This window comes from Balaenoptera borealis (genome assembly GCF_965194805.1).
Source record: "Balaenoptera borealis genome assembly, chromosome: 2".
Lineage (NCBI taxonomy): Eukaryota > Metazoa > Chordata > Mammalia > Artiodactyla > Balaenopteridae > Balaenoptera > Balaenoptera borealis.
In genome coordinates this window covers 29415214-29438847 of record NC_138867.1, presented here as the reverse complement: position 1 = coordinate 29438847, position 23634 = coordinate 29415214, and the positions used below count along the sequence as shown (strand labels likewise).

General features: G+C 38.1%; 2 pseudogenes across 2 annotated transcripts in view; one reads left to right on the top strand and one right to left on the bottom strand.

Annotated features, from left to right (window-relative positions):
• The window catches only part of LOC309624400 (coiled-coil domain-containing protein 167 pseudogene), a 590025-nt pseudogene that overhangs the window by 301915 nt on the left and 264476 nt on the right, over positions 1–23634 (top strand). The gene's annotated exons all lie outside the window — the stretch shown is intronic.
• On the bottom strand, positions 1392–14095 carry LOC309624379 (tetratricopeptide repeat protein 9C pseudogene; annotated as a pseudogene). The gene has a single exon. The product of its transcript is annotated as a tetratricopeptide repeat protein 9C pseudogene (transcript).

Sequence of the window (23634 nt, the reverse complement as noted above, 5' to 3'; positions counted from 1 at the left end):
ATGATGTATCCTGGAGAATGTTCCATGAGCACTTGAGAAGAAATTGTATTAAGTTGTTTTTGGATGGAATGTCCCATAAATATTAAGTCCATCTTGTTTAATGTATCATTTAAAGCTTCCGTTTCCTTATTTTTCTTCATTTTGGATGATCTGTCCATTGGTAAAAGTGGGGTTAAAGTCCTCTACTATTACTGTGTTACTGTCGATTTCCTCTTTTTCGGGTGTTGGCATTTGCCTTATGTATTAAGGTCCTCCTAAGTTGGGTGCATAAATAGTTACAGTTGTTATATCTCCTTTTAGGATTGATCCCTTGATCATTATGTAGTGTCCCTCTTTGTCTGTTGTAATAGTCTTTATTTTAAAGTCTATTTTATCTGGTATGACGATTGCTACTCCAGCTTTCTTTTGATTTCCATTTGCATGGAGTATCTTTTTCCATCCCCTCACTTTCAGTCTGTATGTGTGCCTAGGTCTGAAGTGGGCTTTTATAGACAGTATATATACAGGTCTTGCTTTTGTATCCATTCAGCCAGTCTATGTCTTTTGGTTGGAACATTTAATCCATTTACATTTAAGGCAGTTATAGGTATGTATGTTCCTATTACCATTTTCTTAATTGTTTTGGGTTTGTTATTGTATGTCTTTTTCTTCTCTTGTGTTTCCGGCCTAAAGAAGTTCCTTTAGCATTTGTATTAGAGCTGGTTTGGTGGTGCTGAATTCTCTTAGCTTTTGCATATCTCTAAAGTTTGTAATTTCTCCATCAAATCTGAATGAGATCCTTGCTGGGTAGAATAATCTTGGTTGTAGGTTTTTCCCTTTCATCACTTTAAATATGTCCTGCCACTCCCTTCTGGCTTGCAGAGTTCTTGCTGAAAGGTCAGCTGTTAACCTTATGGGGATTCCGTTGTATGTTAATTGTTGCTTTTCCGTTGCTGCTTTTAATATTTTTTCTTTGTATTTAATTGTTGGTAGTTTGATTAATATGTGTCTTGGCATGTTTCTCCTTGGATTTATCCTGTATGGGACTCTCTGCACTTCCTGAGCTTGACTGACTATTTCCTTACCCATATTAGTGAAGCTTTCAACTATAATCATCTTCAAATATTTTCTTAGTCCCTTTCTTTTCCTCTTCTTCTTCTGGGACCCCCATAATTCGAATTTTGGTGCGTTTCATGCTGTCCCAGATGTCTCTGAGATTGTCCTCAATTCTTTTCATTTTTTTTCTTTATTCTGCTCTGCAGTGGTTATTTCCACTATTTTATCTTCCAGGTCACTTATCTGTTCTTCTGCCTCAGTTATTCTGCTATTGATTCCTTCTAGAGAATTTTTAATTTCATTTATTGTGTTGTTCATCATTGTTTGTTTACTCTTTCATTCCTCTTGGTCCTTGTTAAACGTTTCTTGTATTTTCTCCATTCTATTTCCAAGATTTTGGATTATCTTTACTATCATTACTCTGAATTAGTTTTCAGGTAGACTGCCTATTTCCTCTTCATTTGTTTGGTCTGGTGGGTTTTTACCTTGCTCCTTCATCTGCTGTGTGTTCCTCTGTCTTCTCATTTTGCTTAACTTACTGTGTTTGGGGTCTCCTTTTCGCAGGCTGCATGTTCATCATTCCCATTGTTTTTGGTATTTGCTCCCAGTGGGTAAAGTTGGTTCTGTGGGTTATGTAGGCTTCCTGGTGGAGGGGACTGGTGCCTGTGTTCTGGTGGATCAGGTTGCATCTTGTCTTTCTGGTGGGCAGGACCATGTCTGGTGGTGTGTTTTGGAGTTTCTGTGACCTCATTATGATTTTAGGCAGCCTCTCTGTTAATGGGTGGGTTTGTGTTCCTGTCCTGCTAGCTGTTTGACATAGGGTGTCCAGCACTGTAGCTTGTTGGTCATTGAGTGGAGCTGGGTCTTAGTGTTGAAATGGAGGTCTCTCGCAGAGCTTTTGCTGTTTGATATTACATGGGGCTGGGAGGTCTCTGGTGGACTAATATCCTGAAGTCGGCTCTCCCACCTCAGAGGCTCAGGCCTTACACCCGGCCAGAGCACCAAGACCCTGTTAGCCACACGGATCAGAAGACAAGGGAGAAAAAAAAAGAAAGAAAGAAAAAAATAATAATTAAATAATTAAATAAAGTTATTAAAATAGAAAAAAATATATTAAAAATAAAAGAATTTAAAAAAAGAAAGGGAGAAAGAAAGAAGAGAGCAACCAAACCAAAAAACAAATCCTTCAGTGTTAACAAGCTCTACAAACTATACTAAGAAAAAAAACAACAAAAAAAAACAAAAAATGGACAGTCACCCTAGGGCAAATGGCAAAAGCAAAGCTATACAGACCAAATCACACAAAGAAGCATACACATACACCCTCTCAAAAACAGGAAAAGAAAATGTATATATATATATATATATATATATATAAGATAAATAAAAGAAGAGAGCCAGAAAATCAATAAAGAAATCTACCAATGATAATAAGCTCTAAATACTAAGCAAGGATAAACATAAAACCAGAAACAAATTAGATGCAGGAAGCAAACCCCAAGTCTACAGTTGCTCCCAAAGTCCACCACCTCAATTTTGGTATGATTTGTTGTCTATTCAGGTATTCCACAGGTGCAGGGTACATCAAGTTGATTGTGGAGATTTAATCTGCTGCTCCTGAGGCTGCACAGAGAGATTTCCCTTTCTCTTCTTTGTTCGCACAGCTCCTGGGGTTTAGCTTTGGATTTGCCCCTGCCTCTGCATGTAGGTCGCCCGAAGGCATCTGTTCCCAGCCCAGACAGGACGGGGTTAAAGGAGCAGCTGATTAGGGGGCTCTAGCTTACTCAGGCCATGGGGCGAGAGTGATACAGAATGCAGGGCAAGCCTGCGGCAGCAGAGGCCAGCATGACATTACAACAGCCTGAGACGCATCGTGTGTTCTCCCAGGGAATTTGTCCATGGATCATGGGACCCTGGCAGTGGTGGGCTGCACAGGCTACTGGGAGGGGAGGTGTGGATAGTGACCTGTGCTTGCACACAGGCTTCTTGCTTGCTGTAGCATCAGCCTTAGCATTTCATGCCTGTCTCTGGGGTCCACGCTGATAGCCATGGCTTGTGCCCGTCTCTGGAGCTCATTTAGGTGGTGCTCTGAATCCCCTCTCTTTGCGCACCCCGAAACAATGGTCTCTTGCCTCTTAGGCAGTTCCAGACATTTTCCCGGACTCCTTCCCTGCTAGCTGTGGCACACTAGCCCCCTTCAGGCTGTGTTCATGCAGCCAACCCCGGTCCTCTCCCTGGGACCTGGACTCTGAATCTGGAGCCTCAGCTCCCAGCCCCCACCCACCGTGGTGGGTGAGCAGACAAACCTCTCAGACTGGTGAGTGCTGTTTGGCACCTATTCTCTGTGTGGGAATCTCTCCGCTTTGTCCTCTGCACCCCTGTTGCTGCACTCTCCTCCGTGGCTCCAAAGCTTCTCCCCTGCCTACCCCCCATCTCCACCAGTGAAGGGCCTTCCTAATGTGTGGAAACTTTCCCTCCTTCACAGCTCCCTCTCCGAGGTGCAGGTCCTGTCCCTATTCTTTTGTTTCTGTTTTTCCTTTTTTCTTTTCCCCTACCCAGGTACATGGGGAGTTTCTTGCCTTTTGGGATGTCTGAGGTCTTCTGCCAACGTTCAGTAGGTGTTCTGTGGGAGTTGTTCCACATTTAGATGTAGTTTTGATGTATTTGTGTGGAGGAAGGTGATTTCCACATCTTACTCCTCTGCTGTCTTGAAGGCACCCCTATTGTTATATTTTTAGTCTTTTTCTCTTTGGGGTACCTTTAAATTTTTTTCATTTATTTCATTACAAATGAAATTAAACAATTTTCCAAATGGTTATAGAAATTTTATTACAGATTTCCTATTCATATCATTTGTTTATTATTTAGTTTTAATTTAAAAGTATTTTAACGTACTTTATTTAAAGTCTTGCTTTCATAATTTTCTTTCCCTAAATTCTCCAGCACACTTCAGAGCAACCCACTAACTCATTTATACTTCTTATTTTCATTAAAATTTTCTGTGTCCAAAAATATTTTGTCACCCAGGGCCTTGTCTTCTATCGGCACATTATTAAAGGTATCTGCAATTGGTAGCTTGAGTAACTGTTTTGCTACTGCATGCCATCAACTCCCATTGTTGCCTTTACCACTAGAAGCAGAGTCATTAATGCCTTTAAATCTGATCAGATCCGAGAACCAAGAAAACCCAGAATCAGTTGAGGAACTCACGTTTAAGATTATGTTCCTTAGGGACCATCTTCAGTGCTAAATTCTGCATCATTCAGGGTTTAATCAGAGAAGCAGAACCACTAGGACATCTGTGTGTGTGTGTGTGTGTGTGTGTGTGTGTGTGTGTGTGTGTGTGTGTGTGTGTGTGTGTGTGTGTTGAGAAAGAGATAATATAGCTACCCCAACTTTAATTTCTCTCAAGACTTTGTCACTGAACTAACTGTTACTTAGAAGTTTCCTGTTTAATCTTCAAGTATTTGGGGGGATTTAAACCATTTTTCTGTTATTGATTTCCACTGTAGTCTAAAAACACATTTTGTACAATTTCTATTTTTTGCAATTCGTTTTATGTCCTAGAGTATGGTCTATCTTGGTGAATGTTCTCTGTGAACTTGAAAAGAATGTGTATCCTTCTGTTGTTGGATGGAAGATTCTATAAATTTCAATTTGATCCAGTTGATTGATAGTATTGTTCGATAAGAACTCTGTTCTTACTGATTTTCTTCCTGATTGATATATCAGTTACTGAAAGTTGAATTCTCCAACTATAATCGTGAATTTATCTATTTCTCTTTAGAGTTCTATCAGCTTTTGCCTCATGTATTTTTACTCTCTGTTGTTAGGTGCACACAGGTTAAAGATTATGTCTTCTTGGAGAATTTACCACTTACTTGCCTCAGACTATTTTGGGTTTTTTGGGGGGGGGAGTTTTGTTTGTTTGTTTGTTTTTTCCTTGCCTGTTAGCATGATTTGTGATTTTTTTTGTTGTTGAAAGCTGGACATGATGTATCAGGTGGTAGAAACTGAGGTAAATATGCCTTTGTGTGAGATTTTATATTAATCTGGTTAGGAATTGGGCTGTGCCTAATGTTTGCTCTGGCTGTAGGTTCCAGGGCCTTCAGTTTTCTCTGTTTTCCTTGCATTTGTCTCTCCTGCTATCTTTGGGTTTCCCTAAGAATCACTTTTAAAGTAGAGTCTGTGACTTTCATCTATGATCCACTGTTATTATACTGGAGCTCATCTCTGCAGAATGTGTGGTGTCTGTTTGCCCTGTACCTCATTCTCTAGTGGGTCCAAAGAGTCATTGAACTGTGCTTTGTTCAACTTTTTTCTTGCTGTAAGGACAGGAGTGATGACTTCCACGCTCTTTATGTGTTGGAGTTGAAACTGGAAGTTGGATTCTTTTTTTAAAATCCTTTAAGCCCAATATTTTCAATAGACTATGTCTCACTATTGATCATTTTCTATCAAACTATCCTAGAATAATACACTGCACTTGCAAATTCAATTCTTTCATTATACTTTGAAATTTTTTTCTGTTCCATTAGTTCTGTATACTACCTCAAGGGAACCAATTTATATGTGATTGTTCCCTTTTGTCTGTTCATCATAACTTCTCTTTATTCCCTTTGATCATCTCTATTTTGTCTATTTTAGCTGCATTCTGTAACATTTTCTAGAGCTCTTCATCAACTTGGTCTTTCACTGTGACTGTTCATTAATTGCTATTTATAAATAATTGGTTCTAAAATAATTTTATTTTGTCTCTAGTTCATTCTCCAGTCTCATTTTTACCTTATTTCGCTGTCATCATTTCACCATGGATTTCTTCTTTCAAAAATGTCAGCTTTTCTTTAATTGTATTTAATTCCCAAAGATTTTTTTGATTATTGATGTCTTCATCCAGAATGAATTATTTTTATGGGTTGCAAAATATACACTTACATTTTTTTAAAATTTTGTTTCATTTATCTGTATTGTTTCAGTGTAGTTGCCCTATCTTTTCAACTTCTCCATCTCTTTTCCCAAATGTGTGGCTAGTTTCTCCTTTCCAACTTCCTGCTTTATCCGATCTTTCTTGTAAATCTCTGAATCTTTGGCTGAATTCTATGTTCGGCTTTTTAGTTACCTAGAGGAGGGCAGTAGTGGGATGAAGGTGAGAGAAAAGAGCTGGAGATGTGTATTGATTCCATTCATTCCATTTGTCTTTACTCTCTTTCTTTGGAAGTTTGTTAAACATCTTTTACCAGATTTTACTCTATTTGAGGGGCATCTCCAGATACATGAGGGTATTGGATTGTTTCCTCATTTTACAGTGAGTCTGCCAGTTTAGCCTCAGTAAATCTTTGGCTACATGAAAACAACCACTACTTAACTCACCATTGCCCAGACATTTCTTTTGCTTCACTCCCAGTTGTGGTTATGTTAGAGAAATACTCAAAATTTAGAGGTTTTCCCAACAATCATTGTGACGCTTTTTAGCTACTATGTAAAAGTATCCAGTGATTTGAGGAATGGTATTTTCCTTTTATTCTGATCTTTTATTTTGACAAAATTTTATTTACTATAGACAATTAGTTCTGGATAATTCTTCCTGAGATATTTCACTCATGTTCCTCTGGGCCAGAAAAAACAAATTCGTGACTCTTTTTAGTTCTTTCAGCTTCTCATTCACCCACCCTCAGTCCTCTTCCCTGTGCCATCAAGAAACTTTTCAGGATTTTGTCCACTTACTTTCTTCCCCATGGTACAGCTTCTGCTTGTTCTCTTTGTGTGTGTGTGTGTGTGTGTGTGTGTGTGTGTGCATGTGTGTGTGTATTGTATTGTATTTGGAAGAGGGAAGTGATAGGTAGAGAAACTTGAATTATTCTCAAAATCTTCATTATCTAGAGATATTTTATAAAATTTAGAATTCATGATTGTATGTCTTTTCCTGTAAGAGTACTATTTCTGTTTTATTTTACTTCTTATTTTCATAGTAGTTTATGCTTAGGGTAGGAAGATTCTGTAATCCTACATTCACTATGTTATGTTTCCTCATAAGTCCTTTAATATAATTCAATATCTGGTGGTGATAAAGCAATCCAGTGTTTCTTGAAGGAGAACTGCTATGAAGATGAGCATACTGAACACACATCTTAATGTGAGTTATCTTCCAGTGCAGGAATTTGGATAATTGGAAAAAAAGAGACTGAGTAATTGAAGTCCACTCAGGTATTGAGGGTACTGAATGGATTTTAGTCATTACTATCAATTTCTTCTATGACTAAATTTGCTAATGGGCTCATCGATTGTGCTGAATTCATTATAAAGATATGAATGAGCAATATAAGAGTAAGAAAAGGAATAAAGGGAGGATGGTGTAATTCACACATCTGATAGGTACCACTCTGCTGCCCATCCCCAACTCCATGGCCATATATGTGAAAGCTGACCTGGTTTCTGAAATGACAACTTACCCAAAAAGACATTTCATCTTGGAGATGAGGAGTCTTTAAAACATATGTGGTGATGCTGAATCCAAGCAAAACTAGGAGATAAGTGAAGTTTGTTGTCAAAGCCCCGTAATCCTTTGTTTTTTGGATCACAAGTTTCTCAAGACCCTCATATCCATCCCCGATACCCTTTGATAAAACCTGTTCTCCAATTGTTTTTTCACTCTGAGGAATAAATAACTGGTGAGGGACCTTACCCAGGGGAAATCTGCATTTAATCAGGATCAAATCCTTAAGTAAAAGTGTTAGGTTGTGGAATGTAGAACTTTAGTTATCAGCAAGCTTATAGGAAGGATTTCCTTTTACTTTGGGGCCTCTTTGGCCCCTGAAATCATATTACTTGGCTAATGCCTATTCTATTCTTTCCATAAGGAAAACCTTCACTGGTAATTAATTTCTTTTCAGGTTTTCCATTCTGCTGAAGTTGGACAAATCTTTGTGTACTGATTCAGCAAATATCAGCTTATCAGGTATTGCTTTAACACATTAAAATGAGGTTGGGAAATATAGCCAGGCCTTTCATTGGCTGAACATTTACCAAGACTAGATAGAACATAGAGAATCCTTCCATGACTCAACTGCTATGAAGCCTTTCTCATTTTCTCACAGTTATTGAACTCTAACCTGTGACACTGGCTCAGGTTTCAGAAGTGCTGTAGCATATATTTTGTTCTCGGGATTAGCTCCGGCCCTGAGTGATTTCAGATAATCTACTGATAATATTTTTTTGAAAGAGACCTGTCTTTGGTCCTCCCAGCTTCCAAGAAGGTCTCTAGGATCCCTTTAATTTGTTTCTAAAGAAGGCTCAAATGTTGCCTTGATTTCAAACTTAAACCCCTTGTCACTAGGCTACTCTGGGTTTATTTAAAACTCTCCATTTCAAGCTAGGGAGCATTTATGCAACCCTGTGCCAAATACTGAGTATTTGAGTAAGATAAAAAATGTAGATTTTTTCATGCAGTGAAACCTTTGACAATTGCTCATGACTCCTCATAACCCTATGCATGTCAGGCTCATAAATCTTTCATTATAGTGGGGATGGAGGTACAAGGAGGAGAAGCAGATAATAAACAAACAAACAAACAAAAGTAAAATATAAAATGTGTCAGATGGTCATAAGTGCTACGGAGAAAAATGAAATAGGGAAGTGAGTCGGGAATGCTACGGTGTTGGGGGGGGGTCACATTTTAATAAACGATAGTCAGGAAAGGTCTTATTGAGAACGTGACATTTGAACAAAATGCGAAGGAGATTAGGGGCTGAGCCATGCAGACATTTGGAGGAAGAGTGTACCACGTAGAGTAAATAGCAAGTGTAACTAAACACTGTTTAGAGGTGAAAGTGTACCTGGTTTGTTTTAGGCATGGTAAGAGTTTAGTGTTAGCTGAATGGATAAAAGAGGGAGAGGTAATAGGAAATGATGCCAGAGAATTAAGAGGATGGATGGGCAGATCTTATAGGGCCTTACAGGCCATTGTAAGGATTTGACTTCCTCTAGTTTGAGTAAAATGGGAGGCTATTAGACGTTCTGTGTAGAAGTCTGATATGATCTAACTTAAGTTTTTCAAAGAATCACTTTATTTTCTGTTGAAACTAAAGAGGGCAAGGGTGGAAGCAGTGTATCTAGTGTAATATTCTAGGCAAGTAGTGATTAGGACTCATATTGTGGTGGTGGTGTTAAAACAGTGAGAAGTGGTAGGATTCCACATAGATGTTGAATGACGGAGAGTCAATAAGATTTGCTGAAGAACAGGATGCTGATCATTAGAAAAAAAGAGAAGTTAGGAATGTCTCCAAGATTTTTGACTTTTGACTGGTAGGAGATGGGTAACAACTAAGATGGGGATGATTGTGGGAGGAACAGAATTTGGGAGAAGAGCAGGTGCTCAGTTAGGAGATTCCTAGTAGGAAATTGAAATTCAACTCACTGAATTGAAATTCAAGAAATTCTGATAGAAACCTGACAGTCATCAGCATATAAATGGTACATAAAGAGAAGAGAAGAGATCTGAGCATTTCAGACAGCATCACCCAGGCTTCTTTATCCTCTGGCTTGTTGGTGGTTTTGGTCATTGGGAGACACCTGCAGGAGAGCAGAGACAAGAGAAAAGCAAAGTCGGAGGTTTGGGGGCTCCCTCCCAACCCCTGGCTCATGTCCACATCAGGTAGCCCCTCTCCTATAGCAAGAGGTTTCAATGAGCTCCGGTCATGGCTCCTTCTCTCTGGACCTAGCAATGATGGAGTGACAACTGCTTCTCACTGTTCCCAGTCCTGGGTGCTTTACCACCTCTCATTGTTTCCCTTGACCCTGTCCACTCCATTTAACTCCATTCTATTACTGCTTCAGAGTATGCCATCTGTTTTTGCCAGGATCCAAATGACATAATAGTATAACTGGTAAAAATAGATTGGTGGTAATAGCACTTAAACCCTGAGGCCCAATCTACTGTCAATTAGTGGTTATCATTTGGATTGATAGTTATCATAATTTCTATACAGTTATTGAAATTATTTTTATTATATTTAATTTGTTCCATTTTATAATGTCTTATAATCAAATGGATTAGAAGTATATTATAAGGAAGAAACAGCTTTGACTTGTTATATGACCTTGGAAAAGCCATGTCACTTTCCTGAACTTCAGTTTCTGGATGAGTTAAGTAGACATAGTTACTACTGCCTCTGCTTCTAGAAGTCCCTAAATAATGAGTTTTTCCTCCTTCAAGGTCTTGGAAGAAAGTTGTTAGAGGAACATAAAGAGTGACTGCTTACTGTTAAATTATTCTGCTGGTACATAAAGCCCGCAAATGCCAGCTAGAATTGGAAGAGATGGTAAAGGATGGGGGAAGGCTGTCAGTACCTACAAGGCCAAAATGCATGTCATTTCAACCTGTGTTTAGTAATTTTTTTTTCTATGACAATAAATTCGTTTGTTCAAAGTCACATGACTAAGACAGAAAACAATCTAAAGACTTTGGAATGACAGTCTAAATATTGACCATTGCCAGCACATTTCCTCTATGTCTCCTTGCTGAAAGCTACATCTAGGAATGACACACAGTCACGCAGCCCTGGAGTTTGGCAACTGAGCACCTCTGGATCTCTGGCCTTCAGTACCCAGAGGATAATTCTTAAATCTACAAACTGTCTCGTGCAGCATTTTCCCCCCTCCTCCTCAAATAATATCCAGTTACTGAGTGCTGTGCTGGGAGAACCTGGGGAAATGCTAGAAGGAAACGCAGCTGAGAGCCACTGTGGTTTGACAGCTCTCCAGCTACTTTGAAAATATTTTGGCAAAAACAAGTAAAACTGTTTCCTTTGGTAACATACCCAAAACTGCAGGTTTTACATTTTCAGTACTATGGTTTGGGCCAAAGGGGGAAAAAGAGAAAGAAAAAAGAAAAAAAGAGGGGAAAAAGCTGTTCTTGAGGAAGGGAGATAGAATCTAAGGAAAAGGGGGAACACTTTGCATGAGATACATACAGGAATGAGGGTAAGGAGGAAACATAAGGAGGCATATTTAACATTCTCTCCTTACTTCTTTTCTTTCCTGAGGAATTTGCCCTTGTCAAAATGCACCGGGTTTTTTTGCCCTCAGATGACCTGAAAGGGATTCTCTGGGGGTAACCAGGTTAGGATTTGTGTTATTCCTTATTATAGGACGATTGATAGTTGGGGAAGGTCAAACCGCATGTGGCCATCCCACATTATAGCAGACACAGGGGATGAAATGGAATGGTTTTCATTTCAACCGACTAGCAGGTCCTTAGAGGATGTGCTTATCTTTTCTTGCTTCATTTTCTTCCCAGTTGCAGCCGCACATGAAATCATTCTATTCTTGAAAACCAGGCTCGCTCCTATCTCAGGGCCTTTGTGAATGCTATTTTCTCTGCCCAGAATGCTCTAGCCCAACCTTCACCACCCTTTTTCAGGGAATCCTCCTCTGACCCTCCAGATGAGGTTAGCTTCTTGTGTTCTCTTTCTGGCTGTCTGTTTACATATTCCATAATCATCTGTAAATTCTCTGAGGGCTTGTCCATCATATCCCCAGGACCTAGCATACTGTGGGTGCTTAATTTAAAAATATCAACCAGGTCTTTTTCATGAATAAATGATTCATTCACAATGTAGCATAAACCAATTTTTTTTTTGGTTTTTATGTTTTTTTAAAATATCAGTTTTATTTTCTCCTCATTGATGCAGAACACAGCTTACTGTAACATCAAGTCTTAGGGAAAAAAAAGAAAATCAGAAAGCAAAACCAACCCCAAACAAGCATAACACACAACCATGACATAATTTGGCAACAGTCTAGGCTTAGAAATTTAAGAAGCTTGGAAGAGGAATAAAATATTCAACTTTTGTTAGTTCTGTCCTTGGATTTAAAAGATTATTTGGTGTAAAAACTTTTTGTTTGTAAGTTGATGGTTGTATTATTTAAGGGTACAGGGAGACTCAAAGAGGAGCCTAGCTCATTGAGAGAGACGCATTACTGATAAAGGGAGAAGAGCTCGTGTACACTTGGCAAGACTAAGGGGGTTTTGTCAGAAATCTGTCTGTGGTTATATGATGGCTAATGACACATGCTTATTACCTTCACTCATAAAGGTAGAGGCAGTGCTATTATGGTCTCATCTACTCCGTACAACTCATATATTGTGGACATTAGCAGAATGACAAAGGAGCTCCCAGTTGATGAAGCCTCCTACTGAGCCATGACTACACCAGATCTGCGCCTGCACCCATGCCCAACAAAGCTTCCAGAAAGTTCACTGGTGCTTAAAAGGCACTAAGGAAAGAGAACCTTTCCTCACCGTTTCCCTCCTCTTTAAGGAAGTGAGCACTTGTAAAATACAAGGGGGTGGGTAACAGGTAAAGAACAGATCTATGTTCTTATCCTGTTCTTTTATGGTATTGTTTCTAGAAGACTTGATAAACCGTCTTTCCTATGTTTTTTTAGAGAAATGAGCATACTATAGATATTCACCTATTAAAAATTAAAATGTTTACGAGTGTTTTTTTGGCATGAGGGCTTTTAAAAGATTACAGAATATATACTTAAATGCTTGACTCCAGAGGTTTTAAGACAGAAGGGTTTAATAAAAAAAAAAAAATAAGTATACTATATTAATGATCTGAGTGTGAACAATAGCAAGGACTAGAAATTACCAAGAGAAACAAGACGAACTGGATACTTTTTGGGGGAAAAAGAATCTGAATGTATGTGGAACATTAAGAAAAAGGAATTATTTTAATCAAGATGGTTAATTTCAAATCTTTCATTCTGAGCCGTGTGGGTCCAATTTATAATTGTCTAGTTTCACAGTATATATATTTGCCAGTTTGCGGCCTGTGTAACTTTGGCTTTGGGCATCTGAGGAAACGAAGGAAGAAACTCCTTTCTGCCTTCCTTATTACTTCATCCTCTGCTAGCCTTCTCCTTTGTAAATGACTACATCTACCAACATCTATCATTAAAATCTATGCCAAAGATATGATTAATTCCACCCATAACTGATTAATGTTTTCTGGTTGTATTTCTCAAGGCAAATGTCCCTAATAATACCACAGATTAAAAGCCATATAAATACATAGATGGAGAAACAAAAACAGACACAGACTACGTAAGCAATAAAGAGTTTGTGCAGAACTAGAAACAAAGTAGAAGTTCACCTCTGTCAGAGGTATGGGGTTAATTTCTCTTGCTGAGGCTCAGGTTTCCCCTTGGTGGGTCTTTAATGGTTTACCTAAGTTCCAGTGGAGGGGTATCTTTCTTCTTTGTTAACCAAACATGCCCAGGTAGAGCTGCTTCTCTTTCCGATGGTAGCTGCTGCATTCCGACTGCGTTAGCTGAAGGTACCGCCGGACACTGGCATCTTTTGGCTGCCTATTGACAGCAGCCATGAGGTAGTGCCAAGCCTGGTCATAGACCTGCAGGTGGAAAGAGGCCACCCCAGACCGATACAGGGCCTTGGCATCATCAGGCTGTCGTTCCAGGACTTTCTGACTGTATTCTTTCACCCGTTCATAGTTTACTGGCTCCATCTGAAGAAGACAGGCAGCTAGGTTGTTGTAGCAGTCTGTCTGGGTGGTGTGCAGTACGTTTTCCTGTTCAGGTGTGAGGGCCGGGCCCTGAGGTCCCAGATTAGGCATCGGGGAGGGCAGACTTGGATCGAGACCCCGCAGCTGCTGCAGAGCTCGATGATGCCCACGCACAGCATCTCGGCACTTCCCTTCCCGGTAACATTGGTTCCCTTTCTCCTTGTACAGCTGGACCTCCTGCAGGCGCTTCTCCATAACTTTGTCACCCGGTGCTCTTGAGGAAGTGGGAAGTGAAAGAGCAACCGAAGCTCTGGGGATAGGAGCGAAATACCAATTTTGGTAGCCCACTTAAAAAGGCAGGAAATTCTCCTTCTCCAGGAGGCCTCTCAGGGAAGGAGGTTTCCTTGATTCTACTACAGCCCCTTCCTTTCTTCTCTGCAGTTATTTTTCAATCTCTAGAAGTGCAGGGGATTGATCAGGGAGAGGACGTGGGAGGAGTAAAGCCAGAGATTAATTGATTTCCTAAAGTGGCGACTCCAGGGTGAGGAGACTCCACGAAAAAGCGAAGGCCGTACTACAAAATACAACCAATGTTTGTTTGTTTGTTTGTTTTTTAACATCTTTATTGGAGTATAATTGCTTTACAATGGTGTGTTAGTTTCTGCTTTATAACAAAGTGAATCAGTTATACATATACATATGTTCCCATATCTCTTCCCTCCTGCGTCTCCCTCCCTCCCACCCTCCCTATCCCACCCCTCTAGGTGGTCACAAAGCACCAAGCTGATCTCCCTGTGCTATGCAGCTGCTTCCCACTAGCTATCTATTTTACGTTTGGTAGTGTATATATGTCCATGCCACTCTCTCACTTCATCCCAGCTTACCCTTCCCCCTCCCCATATCCTCAAGTCCATTCTCTAGTAGGTCTGTGTCTTTATTCCCATCTTGCCCCTAGGTTCTTCATGACCTTTTTTTTTTTTTTCCTTAGATTCCATATATATGTGTTAGCATATGGTATTTGTTTTTCTCTTTCTGACTTACTTCACTCTGTATGACAGACTCTAGGTCCATCCACCTCACTACAAATAACTCGATTTCATTTCTTTTTATGGCTGAGTAATATTCCATTGTATGTATAACCAATGTTTTTTAAAAATAGAAAATATCAACCAGTTGTCTGATTGAACCTGCATACATTTACCTTCTATTTCTCATTGTACTCCTTTCCTAATAACCTTTTCCTTCTTTGTTTATGTTTCACCTTATATTTCTCTTTTTTTTCTATTATGCTTTCTTTCCACTCTATTTTGAGGCCCCACCTAAAGCAAGGGTTTGTAGAAAACATACTCCTAACTATAGAATGTTAACTCTAGAGGGTGCTTCAGAGATTATTTAATTCAGTCCCTCCAATTGTATAATCATGCTCAGTTGTTCAAGGTCACACAGCTAGTTGGGAACAGAGTTTAGATTAGACCCTTGTAATTCTGACTCTATTTTTAGTCTTCCTTCTGTTATTGTCACACTATATGAAGCATTAGAGGAGATATGACATTTATTTATTCATTTATTCCCCCAACAACCCTGTGGGTTAAGTACTATTATCCCTATATTACAGATGAGGAAACTGTGGCAGAGAAATATGGAATAACTTGTTCAATGTCTTTCGCTAGTAAATGAAAAGCTTAGATTTGAACCTGGGCAGCTTACCCCAAAGCCAACACTCTGTGGAACACCTTGGATAAAGGTTCCTGCCCAAGAACAAAGAGTTAAGGTTTTTTCTCTACAGATTAAATGTTTAAGAGTGTCTGGAATGGTTAATAATAAACTTAGCAAGATTTAAAGCTTATATTTCAGGATAGTCATTAATCAATCTGGAGACTAAATTCTGCCCCAGGCACTTTATTCAGTTTGACTTTTTATTTATTTAGAATCAATTTCATTTATTTATTTATTTTTGGTTGCGTTGGGTCTTCGTTGCTGCATGCAGGCTTTCTCTAGTTGTGGCGAGCAGGGGCTACTCTTCATTGCGGTGTGTGGGCTTCTCACTGAGGTGGCTTCTCTTGTTGCGGAGCACTGGCTCTAGGCATGCGGGCTTCAGTAGTTGTGGCACGTGGGCTCAGTAGTTTTGGCTCACAGGCTCTAGAGCAAAGGCTCAGTAGTTGTGGCTCACAGGCTTAGTTGCTCCGCAGCATGTGAGATCTTCCCGGACCAGGGCTCAAACCCGTGTCCCCTGCATTGGCAGGTGGATTCTTAACCACTGTTCCACTAGGGAAGTCCCAGTTTGACTTTTTAAATTGAAATATAGTTGACAAACAATGTATCAGTTTCAGGTGTACAACAGAGTGATTTATATACATTGTGAATTGATCACCATGATAAGTCTAGTAACTATCTGTCACCATACAAAGTTAATATGATGTTTTTGACTGTATTCCCTATGCTGTACATTACATCTCTGTTAACTTATTTATTTTATAACTGGAAGTTTGTACCTCTTAATTCCCTCATGGATTTGCCCAACACCCCACTCACTCCCCTCTGGTGACCACCAGTTTGTTCTCTGTATCTAGAGTCTTTCTTTGCTTTTTTGTTTGTTTCTTTTGTTTTTTAGATTCCACATATAAGTGAAAACATACAGTATTTGTTTTTCTCTGTCTGACTTATTTCACTAAGTATAATAATACCTTAGCAAAACCTCTAGGTCCATCAGTGTTGTCACAAATGGCAAGATTTGATTCTTTTTATGGCTCATTACTATTCTATTGTGTGTGTGTGTGTATATATATATATATATATATATATATATATATATATACCACATACCACATCTTTATCTATTCATCTATTGATGGATATTGCTTCCATATCTTGGCTATTGTAAATAATGCCTCAACAAACATAAGGGTGCATATATCTTTTCAAATTAGGGTTTTTGTTTTCTGATAAATACCCAGAACTGGAATTGCTGTATCATATGGTACTTCTATTTTTAATTTTTTGAGGAACTTCCATACTGTTTCCCACAGTGGCTGCACCAATTAACATCCCCACCAACAGTGCACAAGCTTCTCTTTTCTTTACATCCTTGCCAACACTTTTTTGTAGTCATTTTGATAATAGTCATTTTGACCAGTATAAGATGGTATCTCATTGTGGTTTTGATTTGCATTTCCCTAATGATTAGGGATGTTGAATATTTTTTCATGTGCCTGCTGTCCATTTGTGTGTCTTCCTTGGAAAAATGGCTGTTCAGGTCCTCTGCCCATTTTTAATCTGATTGTTTTTCCATATTGAGTTGTGTGAGTTCTTTGTATATATTGGTTATTGGGTGTATCATTTGTAAATATCTTCTCCCATTCAGTAGATTGACTTTTCATTTTGTTGGTGGTTTCCACAACTGTACAAAGCTTTTTAGCTTGATGTAGTCCCATTTGTTTATTCTTGCTTTTGTTGCCCTTACCTGAGGAGACAGATCCAAAAAAAATATTATTAAAACTGATGTCAGAGAGCTTACTACCTATGTTTTCATCTAGGAGTTTTATGGTTTCAGGTGTTACATTTAAGTCTTTAATCTATTTTGAGTTTATTTTTGTATATGGTGTAAGAAAGTGATCCACTCTCATTCTTTTGCATATAGCTGTCTAATTTTTCCAGCACAATTTATTAAAGAGACTGTCTTTTCCCCATTATATATTCTTGACTCCTTTGTCATAAATTATTTGAACATATTAGCATGGGTTTATTTCTGTACTCTCTATTCTTTTCCATTGATCTGTGTGTCTGTTTTTGTGCCAGTACCATACAGTTTTGATTACTACAGCTTTGTTATATAGTTCAAAATCAGGGAGCATGATCCCTCTAGCTTTGTTCTTCTTTCTTAAGATTACTTTGGTTGTTTAGGGTCTTTTGTGGTTCCATGCAAATTTTAGGATTATTTGTTCTAGTTCTGTGAAAGATGCCATCTATATTTTGACAGGAATTGCACTGAATCTGTAGATTGCTTTGAGTAGTATGGACATTTTAACAATATTAATTCTTCCAGTGCATGAGCATGGTATATCTTTCTATTTATTTATGTTGTCTTCAATTTCTTTCATCAGTGTCTTATAGTTTTCAGTGTATAGGTCTTTCATATTCTCGGTTAGATTTATTCCCAGGTATTCATTCTTTTTGATGCAATTGTAAATGGGATTGTTTTCTTAATTTCTCTTTCTGATAGTTTGTTATTGGTATATAGACTTTGGGCTTTGTTCTTCTTTTTCCAGTTCTTTTAGGTGTGAGGTTAGATTGTTTATTTGAGATTTTTTCTTATTTTCTGAGGTATGCCTGTATCACTATAAACTGCCCTCTTAGAACTGCTTTTGCTGTGTCCTATAGGTTTTGGAACATTGTGTTTTCATTTTCCTTTGCCTCAAGGTATTTTTTTTTCTTCACAATCCATTGGTTGTTTAATAACATGTGGCTTAGCCTCCACGTGTTTGTGTTTTTTCCTTGTAATGAATTTCTAGTTTCATACCACTGTGGTAGGAAAAGATGCTTGATATGATTTCAACCTTCTTAAATTTATTGAGACTTGTTTTGTGGCCTTACATGTGATCTCAGCTGGATAATGTACCATTTGCACTTGAAAATAATTTGTTTTCTGTTGTTTTTGAGTGTAATGTTCTATTTATCTATTAAGTCCATTTGTCTGATGTGTCATTTAAGGCCAATGTTTCCTAATTGATTTTCTGTCTGGAGGATCTATCCATTGATGTAAGGGGGTATTAAAGTCCCCTACTATTATTGTATTATTATCAATATCTCCCTTTATATTTAATACTATTTGCTTTATTTATTTACATGCTCCTATATTGGTTGCATAGATATTTACAAGTGTTATATCTTCTTCTTAGATTGATCCCTTTATGTAATGCCCTTCTTTCTCTCTTGTTATAGTCTTTGTTTTAAAGTCTATTTTGTCTGCTATAAGTATTGCTATCCTAGCTTTTCTTTTCATTTTCATGGAATATCTTTTTCCAACACTTCATTTTCGGTTTGTGTGTCTTTAGATCTGAAGTGAGTCTCTTGTAGGCAGCATATGTATAGGTCTTTGTAAAAATTCATTCAGCCACCCTATGTGTTTCGATTGAAGCATTTAGTCCCTTTATATTTAAACTAATTATTGATAGATATGTACTTATTGCTATTTTGATAATTTTTTCTGGTTATTTTTGCAGTTCTCCTTTCATTTTTTTCTTGTTCTTTTTCCTTGTGATTTGATGACATTCTTTAGTGCTATGTTTGTGTTCCTTTCTCTTTATTTCTTGTATATCTGTTATAGGTTTTTGGTTTGTAGTTACCATGAGGTTCATTTATAACAACCTTTGTATATAGCAGTCTATTTTAAGTTGATGGTTGCTTAAGTTCATGCACATTCTAAAAGCACTACATTTTTACTCCCTCCTACCACACGTTTTATGTTTTTGGCATCATATTTTACATCTTTTTGTTTTGTGTATTGCTTAACTAATTATTGTAGCTATAGATGATTTTTACTACTTTTGTCTTTTAACCCTCATACTAGCTTTATAGGTGGTTGATCCACTACTTTTAGTGTATGTTTGCCTTTACCAGTGAGATTTTTTTCCTTCATAATTTTCTTATTTCTAGTTATGACATTTTCTTTTCCTTTTAAAGAAGTCCCTTTAATATTTCTTGTAAGGCCAGCTTACTGGTGATGAACTCCTTTAGCTTTTGCTTATCTAGGAAACTCTTTATCTCTCCCTCAATACTTAATGAGAACCTTACCAGGTAAAGTATTACTGGTTGTAAGTTTTTTGTTTTTGTTTTTGTTTTCTTTCAGCACTTTAAGTATATAGTGTCAGTCCCTTCTGGCTTGTAAAGTTTTTGCTGAAAGATCATCTGATAGTCATATGGGGGGGGGGTCCCTTGTACATAACTAGTTGTTTTCCTCTTGATGCTTTTAAGATTCTTTCTTTAACATTTTGCATTTTAATTATAATGTTCCCTTGGTGTGGGTTACTTTGGGTTCATCTTCTTTGGGACTCTCTGTGTTCCTGGACTTGGATGTTTGTTTTCTTCACCAGGTTAGGGAAGTTTTCAGGCATTATTTCTTCAAATAGGTTTTTCTGACCCTTTCTCTCTCTCTTCTTTTTCTGGAACTCCTAAAATGCAAATGTTAGTATGCTTGATGTTGTCTCAGAGATCCCTTAAACTATCCTCATTCTTTTTTATTCTTTTATCTTTTTGTTGTTCTGATCAGGTGATTTCCACTACCCTGTCTTCTAGATTGTTGATCCATTCTTCTGCATCCTCTAATCTGCTGTTGATTCCCATTAGTGTATTTTTTATTTCAGTTTTTATATTCTTCAGTTTTGATTGGTTCTTTTTTATAATTTCTGTCTCTTAGTTTAAGTTCTCACTGTGTTCATCCATTCTTCTCCCAAGTTTGGTGAGCATATTTATGACTGTTACTTTGAACTCTTTATTAGCTTTAATTGCTTATCTCCATTTCATTTTGTTCTTTTTTGGGGGGTGGGAGGATGTTCTTTTGTTTGGAAGGCACTCCTTTGTCTCGTCATTTTGTCTAACTCTCTGTGTTTGTTTCTATGTATTATGTATAACAGCTACATTTCCCAGCTTTGAAAGAGTGGCCATACGTAGAAGGTGTCCTGTGGTGCCCAGTGACGCAATCTCCACCTGGTCACCAGAGCTATATGCTCCAGGATACCCCATGTGTGAGCTGCACATGTCCTCCTGTTTTGGTGCTGCAGGTACACTGGTGGGTGAGGCTGGTCCCTGGCCGGGCTGGCTGAGAGGTTTGGCCACAACTGTTGTGGGCGTATGGGGCTGGTCCACCAGAGCAGGAGGCACTTTGGAGGAACACCAGCACTGGCAGGCGTTGCTCACCAGGTGGGGTGGAGTGAGAGCATTTGGAGGGCAGATTGACTTTTTTAATGAGCTGCACAGCATGAGAGACTTTTCTGAGATCCAATCTGAAAGCTGCCTGTATCTATAAAAACCAACTTAGATCATCTTGATTTATAGAAAGTTTCTCAACTTCAACACTATTGTATTTGGGGTTGAATAATTCTTTATGGGCAGGGGGAGGGTGCTCACCTGTGCACTGTCAAATGTTTAACAGGATCCCTGGCCTCTACCCAATAGGTGCCAATAGTACCCCCTTCCCCAGTTGTGACAAAAATATTTGCAAACATTGCCAAATGTTCCCTGGGGAAAAAATTGCCCCCTGCTTATAGCGTAGGGGAACAAGCCATCCAGGTATCCAGGATTTAGGCCCACAACCGTATTCACTGGATCCAAACCTCAGTAACCTGTACCTCTGAATCTAGCCTCTTCACTATTTCTAAAGGCAGGCTCATGTCCACTGACATGGTTTGTTAAAGCCAAGCAGTTGAAGCAATGGTAAACGTATATTATGCATATACCATATAAACTTTATATGTATATTGTATAAGGTCTTTGAATACCATGCATCTGTTTTTGACTTCACTTGGTGTTTCACTAACTTTCTTTATTTCATTTTAACTGCCTTGTCAAAGGGTTCCTAGAAGGATAAGAACTTGGTTTACTATCACATTTTACAGTTAACACTGATTTAAAGTTATTTATAATTCTGTGACATTTAGAGATCACACCATTAAGTTACCTAAGACATATTTTTAAAGCTTAATAAAGTTGGAATCTTTTAACCAATCTTACTGTATTCAGTTTTTTGACTACTCCAGCCCAACTGTGTTCAGTACATATAAAGACAAACAATACTTAAATGATGATTTTCTAAGTAATTCAGATTACCCAATATTTATCCATTTTAAAAATGGTTAGAAGTACAGTAAGGTTAATCTCAAAACCATTTATAATGATAGGTCTCAGAATAAATTTACCAATTTGCCATGAGATATCGCTAGACTTTGCTTATTAATGAATGCGTCAAGAATTTCTCCTTTACATTTATATATTTATCTTTGAAAGTATGTTCTACAGGGTATCAATCCTCTCATTCCTTAGGGATGCTAAACATGGCCCCATCAGACCTGCTGCCAATCTTGGTCACCACAAATAATTAACCCCATCATGAAGCATTTAAAGTATGTAAAGGTTAAAAGATCATAAAAATGAGACCATATGTCCAAACATACCACGTGTGCTTTGGCAAGGGAAATGTACGTGTTAAGACAAATCTTAACAAGCCTGCCAGAGAACTAGATCAAAACCAGAACAAAAAGATTCTTTTCATATAAGCTAAGTATTTCCCTAGTACTTACTCCCCGAGGTTAGCCAAGATGAAAGAAGCCAATCTACCCATATATCTGCCTGGCAAAGCCATCTTCCTTCATAATTGAAAAGATAAAAGGCCTAGAACTCTGTATTTGGGGAGATGAATTGCCTTGGTCCAAATCCTGGCTTCACCACTTAACTCTGTCAACATCTTAACATGTTGGCAAGATACTTAACATCTCTGAGCCCCAATTTCCTTATCTATAAAATGGAAATGATTCTATTTTCTTCTGGAATGTTTTGAGGATTAAACAAGATAAAGTGAAAGTGTTTAGACTTTTTCCTAGCACATAATGAAGGTTGCTGTTCTTATTGAGAAAACAAATGTACATCCATTCTCAGGAATGCTAACATTTTAGTGCCCACTCTTACTTATTTCATATTATGCTCCAAGGAAACACTGGATATGAAAAGATGCATCCAGTCTTGCTAGGTGGCTTTATCACCAAAGCCAGATCAAGGAAGAGCACATATAGCTAAAATCTAGTCATGCACAAGCCTTTGGGCTCCCGGTTGGGGGAAGGGGGCATCTGCACTAGTATGGGGTTTATCTCACTGATGGTAAATAGCTGAAGGAGACTTCTTGAAGATCAGCACCAGAAAGAGCAGTTAAAAATGGAGATGTTTGAATGAGTAGGGAGTGGCTTCAAACTATGCAGTACATGTATTCAATGACTCAGAGTAGACTGTATCCCACTTATGTTGGTTGAATAAGTAAAACATAAGTCAAAACCTTGGAAGAAGTTAGTTTTAGATAGCCAGTATTTGGACTTATCCATGTCACACTTTCCATCATTTAGATCCAATTATCTAGTGCTTTTTATACTATTATTGGTCAAAACTGTTAAATTAAAAATTGTTAAAATAAAAATTCACTCTAATATTTAGCTAGGTAAATGAAAATTAATATATGTAACCCTCAAGAAAAAAATGTAGTTCCCCATGCATTTAATTTATTTAAATTTAAAAGTAAATATATAGAAATATTCCAGGCATACAAAAAAGTATAAAAGATAATACAGCAAACTTTGACTGAGGGTGCAGGCCGTCAGGGGTCCCAGCCTTAATCTGGGGTCTCAGTTCCTTCTCCATATCTTGCTAGCCACCCGTCCTAGCAAGACGGCTGAAGATTTGGCATCAGTTTCCCACAGTTTCCTGTATATATACATATATCCCCATATCTCCTCTCTCTTGCCTCTCCCTCCCACCCCCTTCATACCCAAGCTTCAGGGCACAGAGGTCATCAAATGCCCTGAGCGGCTGAAGATTTGGCATCAGTTTCCCACACTGATTTCTTTGCGAAATTAAATGAGCCATAAATTTAAAAGATGTGTGAAATATTTCATTTAGCACTCTACATGCTTTTAGTGGGAAATTTTTTTCAGGATATCTAGCCACTTTATTATTTTTTTAACCAAAATATACTCACTATTATGAGTTTAAAATTTTTTAAAATTTCATTTTAGTTATATGTTTGTGTCTGTCTGCATTAAGATATGAATGCAAATAAAGACAAAACGACCATGAGCTGAATTGATATTCTTTAAATCATTGTAAAGATACAGTTTTCCAAGGTAGAGAGTAATTTTTGTATTTGAATGTATTTTTCTTTAACATCTTTATTGGAGTATAATTGCTTTACAATGGTGTGTTACTTTCCACTTTGTAACAAAGTGAATCAGCTGTATATATACATATATCCCCATATCTCCTCTCTCTTGCCTCTCCCTCCCACCCTCCTTATCCCACCCCTCTAGGTGTTCACAAA